At 35.7% G+C, this 9,934-nt stretch overlaps 1 long non-coding RNA gene across 2 annotated transcripts; it reads left to right on the top strand.

The window, feature by feature from the left end:
* The first annotated feature begins 762 nt into the window (after positions 1 to 762).
* On the top strand, positions 763 to 5,657 carry LOC138105917 (uncharacterized). 2 transcript variants are annotated; one of them, XR_011148793.1, is made up of 3 exons: positions 763 to 836; positions 3,344 to 4,053; positions 4,485 to 5,657. It is a non-coding gene; the product is annotated as an uncharacterized lncRNA (long non-coding RNA). The 2 variants fall into 2 exon arrangements; XR_011148792.1 differs by having other exon boundaries at positions 4,488 to 5,657.
* Positions 5,658 to 9,934: the final 4,277 nt, after the last annotated feature.

Consider the following 9,934-nt stretch of genomic DNA (forward strand, 5'->3'; position numbering starts at 1 on the left):
TTTTTCATTCCCGATCCGTGACATGTCAGGACTCCACTTATCAGAGGTTGTGAGACTCACGGATATAAAATTTGTCCCCATCTTTATTACTTTGCAAGAGACTTTTTATTTATTTACATCAGACTACAGTATTACATGCCTTATTGTGCCTCCAGTAATTCAGTCACTTGAAGAGAGTACACAAAATCTGTTTCTCACACTGTGTGACAAATCCTGTCTGTTTGTCATGCCTGGTGTCTATATTTAATTGTAGCCGACAGTGTGTGGGTAGGCCCGAAGAGCTCCAAGTAGGAAGGTAGAAATGGCAGTGACAAAACCTGTGGCATCAATACTGAGCCACGAAGTTGCCTCTGGGCTTCCTTGCCCTCTTTACAGCTGTCTCCTGGAACTGGTGTGACCCTGATCATCTGCTCCTCACTCCAACCTCAAGAGAGATGAAGACCCAGCTGTAGTTGTTTTCAGCCTATCAAGTGTACCCTAACATGAACACTGTGTTTTGTTCATGATGGTATTAAACTGTGAAGCAAATAAAAATCAAAATATGGCCATAAAGCAAGATCTGTTTCTTTGCAAAAATTTAATAAGCATACTTTAGTAGATAGAGCTTTAGCAAATCTATTCATGCCTTTAAAGCCCAAGAGATCTGGGACATGCTTCCAGGGACCTGCCACGTTTATTCCCACCACCACATGTAGCACAGGTGCATGTTGGTGCCCACAAAATCCCATGTTCCTAGATCAGCTCCAGCCTCAGCTGCTCTTCCATCAACTCATTTTGAGGAAGGAAAGGATCTTGAAGCCAACTAGACTGCATTACAGAGGGCACATAATGTAAAGGTATATGCAAAATTGTGGCAAGCTGAAATGGGTATTGTTCTCTAGTGTGTTGCTAACACAGTTCATCAACTTCAAGTCATTTCTGATTGGGATAGTGCAACCTTTAGGGGAAGTTATGTACCAATCACAATAGTACACATTGACAACAGTAAATAACAACTGAAACAACAATTACAATTATTTTGATTAAGTTTTGTGCAACAGAGTAGTAATCTCTTTCAACATAAATTCATCAAAAGAATTTTTTTTTAATTTCTCTTTTGTGTGCACTTCTCTAAATGACAGTATCATTTGTTAACAGCTTTGAAAGAGTTCTTGATAATCATGTTCTGTCTTTTCTTTATGTAAACTGTTAAGTAGTTACAGACAAATAACCCATTTCAACAAGAGTCATCTATATAAAATTATGATTTTTAAAGATAATCACAGCAGAAATGCAACTGTTTTTTTTTAGTGAGACCAAATCTTGGAAACTCACAAGGTGATGATTTTTTATTAAATTTAAGAGGTCCATGTTTTTAGTTATTAACTGTCATTTTGTCTATTCATGAATATAGAAGCAACTATTTTCTCCCTGCCTGGAATCTTTCTCATTACTATCAAATCCATTCTTACACGAAGACATTTTCCAAACAAAAGATATGAGGCCAAGTTCAGAGTGCAGCTGAAATAATTTCTTCCTGTTCTGAAGTCACTCTTTTGTGCCTGTATTAGGAGAGGAACATTACTTTTTCATTACTGTCATGCATTGCTCATTTCAGTCCTCCATTATTCTTAATCTACAGACTTTTATCTTACTGCTTTCTCCCCTTCAATAGCTGCCAATCATCCTGTTTTTATGGAGCCTAGCCATAATTAGTACAACTAGTCACTGAGTACTTTAACTGAAAGACTCAAGTGCATTTAGCTGAAATATCTTAATTTGCCGCCTTTTTTTTTTTTTTTTTTTTTTTTTTTTGGCAACAAAAACACTGAATCTTAAGAAAGTTGCATTTAATGGTCATGGATGTCTTTGCAAAGCACCTTCCATATTTACAAAAACTTCCTATGACCAGCTTTGCACCTGCTCTTGAAACACTTTTGGTAACTTTGCACAACTCCAAGGCATGCCATGATTCATTTGTTACAAGAGAGGCCAGTAGGTCTCAGGGAAAGGAATGAAATTATTGTGTATGTACATATGCCTCTGAATGTCATTTCTTCCTAGTGGCTCTTAAACCTGGTGATCAAATGTCTAAAACTCAGATTATGACCATTGTCTTCAAAGAGAGTAGAAATACCTGTTTCCACACAAAATTGCCCTCTCTTCCCACAATTTTTTTCAATACCTTCTGATCAAAGACTTCCAAGATACACTTGGACTTCTTTCCACCCCAAAAGAAATAAAATCTTTTAACAGTTCAGTCAGGAAGAGCCAGTAAGAATAAAAGAATTGCAGCATGACTATTATCAGTGATTAGGCAACTCTCTTGGGAAAGGGCAAAACACATTTTCTATCCTTTTGAAGTCTGTCTCTGGCCTTTTGTCACTCAGTCATTAGCTAATATGCATCTCCAGCAAATAGTTTATTGCCTTGAACTTGAGAGTTTCAAACCTCTCAGGCAATGACAAAATGAAAAATGGGGTATCCCACAGTCTATGTAGAAGAGGGATAAAAATATTTCAAGTCTTTCCTTAAAATGAATTGATGAGGACTTTTACCAAAGACTTACTGAAGGAGGATACAACTCTGTGGAGCCAAGGTTCACCTACTTATTCCTAACATCAAAGGATTTTCTCATGGCTGGTTTTCCCTACTCTACTTTCCATACACAACATAATGTGTAAAGTACTCACTGTAGGATTTAGACTGCATTTTGTGAAAGGTCTGTGCTGCCTTTTCCTAAGAATGAACAAAAGTCTCATGCAGTAACTCTGATTAAAGGACCTTCTCCTGGAAAGAGTTAGTAAGTACATTCTAAACCCTTCCCAATGTCAGTCTTAGAGGTGAGACCACAATTTAGGCATGGTGAGGTGGACTGTCATGCTATTGCAGAGGTGCTGAATGACTTCAATCCAGAGTGCAGCTGAATGAAGTGTTATAATGAGCACTGATCAGATGATGTTTTAACTTACTATATCAAGTCATGTAATGTTAGATCTAACAGAGAGCAGACAATGGATGTAAGAGCACACAGAAATAGAAATATATCCTTCTTTAGGACCAATGTCTTAAATCTGCTCATAGCAGCCCTCATAGGTCTTTAGTTTTTAATACAATTTTTTCAACACCCTCAATTAAGCCTGGCTATGTATCATCTCAGTAAAAAACATCATGGTCAATTGTTTAAGATGTCAACTTCTGTTCCAGTATTACAGAAAGAACAGCATTTGTGAATGACAGCAAGCTTTTAACACTGTTGAGAACACTGTACTAAATACTAGATGTAGAGAAAAGAACCTGTTTTTCTATTTTTTTTTATCAGAATTGTTCATAATGGGTTTTTATAGCACTAATTCACTTACAGGTTTTCAGGCAATGTGGGTGAAACCTGGGTGCTCCCAGCTGACAGTCAGCAGCAGCCTCTCCAGCACAGCACCCAGTCTGCCTCAGAACCAGTGCTGCAGGGCCAGATCTGGGTTTTCACATCCAAATGTAACTCCCAAAAGTCCATTAGTCTGAGTTGCCCTGTTCAAAGCCCACAGAAGCTAGTAATGACACTCACAGACCTTGAAGCAAAAATACACTTAACTTTTCCAAAAGGCCTTCCAGGAGAGAAATGAAAAATGTTTTTTTCACTTGGGCTTTCAAGATTTCTTAGAAAGAAAGCAGTGAAGAAATCCTTATTTCTTATCACAGATCCAGTGTTGAACAAATCCTAGATAATCTACAACCTTCTGACACTTTTAATAACTAAGTAAGAAGAAATCGCATCGATATGTACACAGAGTAGCTGCAGGTCTCTAATGAAATGTTACAATCTTAGCAGTATTAAAAAAAAAAAACAGAGTGAAGAAATTAAAAATACATAAATCTGTATACTGAGTCACAATAGTGTCCAACTGCCCATATGAAGTTTTTTGACATGATTTGCTTCACTCCTGTCTTTGGCAAGCCTTTTTATAATTTTCTTACATTGCTCTATTACACCTCCACTCCATTTTGCATGTCTACATTCATCCACAAGTCCTTCCACAAGCCCTGCATCCTCCCCACTGCTGAAGTTGATCTGCAAAAGTGAGTAGAATATTTCTTGTTTCACCATCTTGTTCTCCCACCTCACCATTGTACTTTTGTTTTACAGTTATTTTTAATTTAGGGGATGATCAAGCCTAATCTTGTATATGATGACAGAGCATTTTTGATTGTAGTGAAAAACTGTGCATATATGTCTGCAAATGCAGATATTCAGGACTGAGCAACCAGCTGCTATACTTACATCTTTGTTCCAGAGATAAACTTGGAAAATTGATATGTACTTGGATAAGGGATCAACAAGGAGTCTGATCTGAAACCTATGGGAAGACTCCCATTCATTTTAGGAGTTTAGAAATACAGTCTTTCATATGTTGTTTAGTCCATTTTAAAGCATATTCTGAGGAAATTTCTCCACATAAAGTAAGTTGGAATTCATAAATCATTTTTAAAACTTTGGAATCTTTACTCAGCAGGAGAAATGCCAGGAAAAATGAAGAAGAACAAATCTGTGCTTGCAAATTCATGCTTCTTTGAAGGCTGATGGTAAAAATTAAAACAAAGCAAGTAAATTATACCAAAGTAAGGTAGAAAATGAATTAATTTGGATTAAATTGAATTTATGCAAGGATGCTGCTAAAAATCACTAGAAGTAAGTTTTTACAAGAAGAAGCCCACAGCCCCCAACTATACTCATAACACAGCATGACAAATCAACAAATCAACTGAACATCATCCAGATTTTTGAGAACTTGATAGCCAAGAGACATGACAGATGGCTGAATAGCAAACATACAGGCATCTTTCTTTTGTGAAGCAAAGTTTTTTCCAATTTTTCCCAAAGTGTAGTGGCTTCTTTTGCTGAGTTAGTTTACCTCCTACATTTGGAACATTCATAGCAAAGAAGAAAGGAAAGCTTGCCAATTTCAGAGCATTCAGATATTTTAAAACAAGAGCCAAAATCTCAAAGAGTTTTCATTCCAGCTCTGCAAATGGAGAAACTGAGGAACAGATGGATTGAGAGGGCTTCTTGTGCACTGAGAAACTCCCCTTGAAACCAGTCAGTGGTGAACACAGATTTGGTGAAAACAAGATTTCACAGTAAAGCTGACTACTGGAATTAGAAATGGGCTTTAACAGCTCCCTCATCCTCATGCTTCAGAATCCAGGTAAAACCAAATCTCTTTTCTCAAAATAAGAATCTGATATCTTTTCAGAGTCCCTTCTCTGCTAATCATTGCAACAGGTTTTATATCCCAGAAGAACACACACCAATCTTTTTCTTAAAATCAATAATTTTCTGACTTGCCTTTGCCATGGAAATGTGAGATGGACCCGATTTTGAAAAAGGATGACTAATGAATTGGACTTTATAGAGATTTACAGCAAAAATTATGTGGTTTATTGGAGGACACCTCGTAGCTGCTGGCATCTTTGGAAGGACTTTCACACACCTGGCACATCCCTTCTCAGCTGCTCAATTTTTTCCCACTTCCTCTGATTGTGGTCTTTTCACCAACAGTGTCAAGAATAAAGAAATCTGTATACCTAGAACCATAACTATGGTGTTTAAGCTCCCCATGCAGCCAACACTGTGGGATGTCAAACACATAAATCAACTATGCTATTTAGGTACTTCAAAATATATCGACTCAGTTTCTATATACATTTGAAATTATCTAAATAAAATGTTTCATCTTAGGTGTGGTTAAGGATTTTTCTGGGGGAGAGTTTGGGTTTTTTTTCTATATGTTAGAAATAGCAACTAAGTCTCAGATCATTTATTTTTAACCATATAAAAGATAAATTGTTTTCAGAAACTCATGCTTGAACAAGTGACTTTTTCCACAGTTCTCAGACACTGGTTGTAGAGTAGAATAGATACCTCCCTGAGGGTCTACTCCACTGTTTACTGAAGAATCTTAGAAGTACAATTAGAATTAGAAAAGTAGTATTTAAGTAAATACAACCAGGAAAGGTAAACCAAGGTGCATATTTCATAATAAAAAGTCATTTTATTCCCAACTTTATTTAATTTTTAAAAGTTTGAAATCAAATATGACAATAATTTCATAAGTCAAAAAGAAAGAAGTATCAATTTTTCAATGAGAAAAATCCTTTTTCATAAACAGTTTTGAACTAAACTGACTGGCATTTTGGAACTAAATTTTCATGCTTGACTATATACATATCTTGGACTTCACTCTAACTTAATCAAACAATTTATAGTCATGCCAGATCTAGCGTTAACAAAAATGTAAATTACATGAGAAATTTATAGCTCTGCTGCAGAAGAAAACTTTTAACCCTTCTAGACTCTAGCTTAGCATTATAATCTTTTTGTGTACTCACAACAAAAAATTTTTTGCTATCATGAAAAGTTTATTTTTCTGAGTTAACATTATTATTTTTTAAACTGTCTGTACTGAATAAACTTAGAAGTGAATGTCACAAATAGTTTAACAACTTTTTAGCTCAGTATGGAGTGCTGACGGAGTATCACTGAGCCTCTCTGTTCTGTTTTATGTGATGGGAAATGTGATAGAGAGAGAACATAAAGTCTGTTTCCTCTAGCCCCTTCCTTCACCTCGGAGTGGTGAGTGCAACCCTGAAGAAAACCTTTCTGCCCAGGGCAGGCAGAAGTTTTAGAGCTGCCAAAATGATCTGAAAACTGTGAAGACTTCTGGGGATCATGGAGAAAAAGAAACTGATGATATTTAGGACAAGCTCACGTGCAAGCACCTAAGTTTATCTGTAATTTGAAAATATGAACAAAGGTGAACTCATGAACAAATAACAATTCTGACAGAGCTGTTCCAATGTGAACCTCTTCTCTTTACATCCATACCAATGCAAATATAAATAACTCCAGCTAGAAGTTACTGGCACCACACTGATCTTAATCAGATTATGCAGAGGGCATTTTGGGGTTATGAGGCCTATAGACAGATCTGGAGTTGGCAAAGTATAGGGGACAAAATAAAGGTGGAGATCTGAGTGCATAATATTCTGCTTAATTCAAGATAAAACAATAAACATCAGGGGAAAAGTGTTTACAGGGACTAGCAATGACAATACCTGAAATGAGTGCATAGAAGACCAACAGGCTCTAGAAATAGACACATGTTGATTTTACTGCTAGTCATTGCACCTACAAGGAGATTAAGGACTATGGAAAATGGTTTTTTACACTTTATAATAACATAATACATTGACAATGAGGTTTATAATTCACATTTGTGTCAAGGTTAATTTTAATCGTAGTAGGGAAAAGGATAAAAGCGGAAAAACTGCAGTTTGCAAATATCACAGTATGTAACAGAGATAACAAAGCAAAATCATTTCCAAAATCATCTAATAACATATAGGAATATGCATTTTACATAGTAATTTAGGCGGAAACTATTGCTGACTTTCCACAATCAGCTTTAAAAGAGAACTGGGCTACATATTACTGGTTAGGAAATTTAATTTTAATCAGATAAATTAGCTACAAGTTTAAATACATTTATTAAACAGAATTAAATCTCTAAGTGTTCAATTTCATTCGACATTAAAGTGACATCAATATGGTATGACATACTTTTCAAAGTGAATTAAGCAAATCCAAATTAAGGCTGTCTTAGTCCTAAGAAAAAGAAATCCCTGTAGGTGTTCACTGTAATCTAAACAGTCATTTTCACAAGTCCCTTTCTTAATGTTATGTAATTTATTCTCTGGGCTTCCTTGAATTAACCCAGAAAGAATTTCAATAATGTATGAAAAACTCAAGTCAGATCCAATATTCTTTGTGCAGGGTGAACTCCCAGAAACTTAATAAATCACAAGGGATATTTGACTTACAATATTCATTTTCCAGAGGATAACAAACTAGCAACAACTATGCCTCAGATTAACAAATAGAAGAAAGGCTATTAACTAACAAAGAATTTTACTGAGTTAGAAGCTTTAGATTTATGCAGCAGTTCTGGCAAATATCTATTTATATATTATTGGTTAAAATCAGGTGGGACACACCCATTTTTTCTGTTATGAGGTGTTCTACCCTGGTCCTTCATCTGAATTTGCCCTATGGTATTATGCTTGGAGATTAATGCATCTTTTACTTCAGTATCAGTACACATTTTTTTCCTTGCAATTCCTTATTAGAAAGCACGTTGACTTCTTTCCTTAGAGAACTCTACCTTCTTTTTATTTACTGCTTTCTTTTGATAAGAGCACTTTAATAGGCTCATATAGCACACTAAACTACCCAACTGACCTCTTTAAGGAAGATTGATTTTTATTCCTCTTACATTATTGCACAACTAAAATGCCTGTTTGCAGCACTTTATGAGATCAGAATCAGAGTGACTTGTAAATAAAGTAAGAAACATCACTATTGCAAGTCAAAAGGTTTGAATAGACAACAAGCATACTCATAAATGTGCCCCCCAAATGGGACTTGAGAGAAAATTTTCAAACTTAACTTGTAAATAAACTTAACATCAGTTACATTTTCTTTGTGTGTCATGAATAAGTAGTGGACAGAGCAGAGAGCATCACTGCCAAACATTGCAAATTCACGGTCTAGTCTAGTCTCACACTGCTTAATCAATTTTCTATCAGAAATAATTACATTAAATTGTGATTCATATTTTTAAAGCAAAATTCCTGAGGCAATTTCCTCATGGAATTCTTTATAACTCTAATGTACATCCATTTTTAAAAGCTACAGATACTGGCAGCCTTTCAGTAAATTCTATATGAAGATAGGTAGTTTAAAAACTTCACCATGTCCCCCTCAGGCATCCCACAGCAGCTTCTAAACTCCCTTTACAGTTATAAAATTCACATACAATTTTTCATTTTCTTTTTGAAGTGTCACACAAATAATGACTTCTACATTTCTCAATGTCTCTTCTCTAATGTGGGGAAACCAAATTAATTCAATAATTTTATTTTGCAGAACTTCTGCCTATAAATATTCCCTGCATTTTCTCACATCACTCTGTGAAATGCAGTGAGTGCTTTGATATAACTCTAGAATTTTCTTCAGAGTAATTGCTTAGGGAGTTGTTTTCCAGTCTACATTTCATTAATGATGTGTTCTGATATATAGAAAATGCTTGTGTATGTAAGTGTTTCATTTTGGTATACAAGCTCAAAAAAATTCTGTTTAAAGTATGTCCTTTTTTTCTTATGAAAAATCTCTTCATATTTTTATACTTTATGAATAAAATTGCAATGGTTCTGAAAAGGTAACCTTTTTTTCTGCAGACAAAATATGAGCTTATTTATATCCTCACTGTCACAAGAAAAAATAATTTCTAATACAACAGAAAATATAGATATCATAGAGTCATAGAATCATAGAATTATAGAATCATTGAATCATAGCATGGTTTCTGTGTAGAAAGAGATCTTCAGGACCATCTAGTTCCAACCTCCCCATCACAACCTCTCCACTACAGGTTCTCAGAGCCCCATCCAACCTGGCCTTGAATACTTCCAAGGATGGGGCATCCACAGCTTCTCTGGGCAACCTGTTCAAGTGCCTCACTACCCCCACAATATAGAACTTTTTCCTAATCTAACGTAAACCTACTCTCTTTCAGTTTAAAGCCATTCCCTCCTGTTATATGCTATAATGCCACTACATGCCCTTGTCAAAATCCCTTCCCAGCTCTCCTGTAAGCCCCCTTTTAAGTTCCCTCAGAAGCCTTCTGCTCTCCAAACTGAACAACCCCAACTCTCTCAGCCTGTCTTCATAGGAGACAATTGGAAAATTGAAAAATCTAGTATTTCCTCCCAGCAAAATTCACTGCATTCGTGTCCATTGGATTTTGGTAAACAAATTTCTAATGTAAAACTCAAATTTCCCTGCTTTCACTGTACTCAATCATGAGGATCAAAGTAGTACTTCAGCAATCCAGTCACAGTA

Source organism: Aphelocoma coerulescens, chromosome 2 (assembly GCF_041296385.1).
Source record: "Aphelocoma coerulescens isolate FSJ_1873_10779 chromosome 2, UR_Acoe_1.0, whole genome shotgun sequence".
Lineage (NCBI taxonomy): Eukaryota > Metazoa > Chordata > Aves > Passeriformes > Corvidae > Aphelocoma > Aphelocoma coerulescens.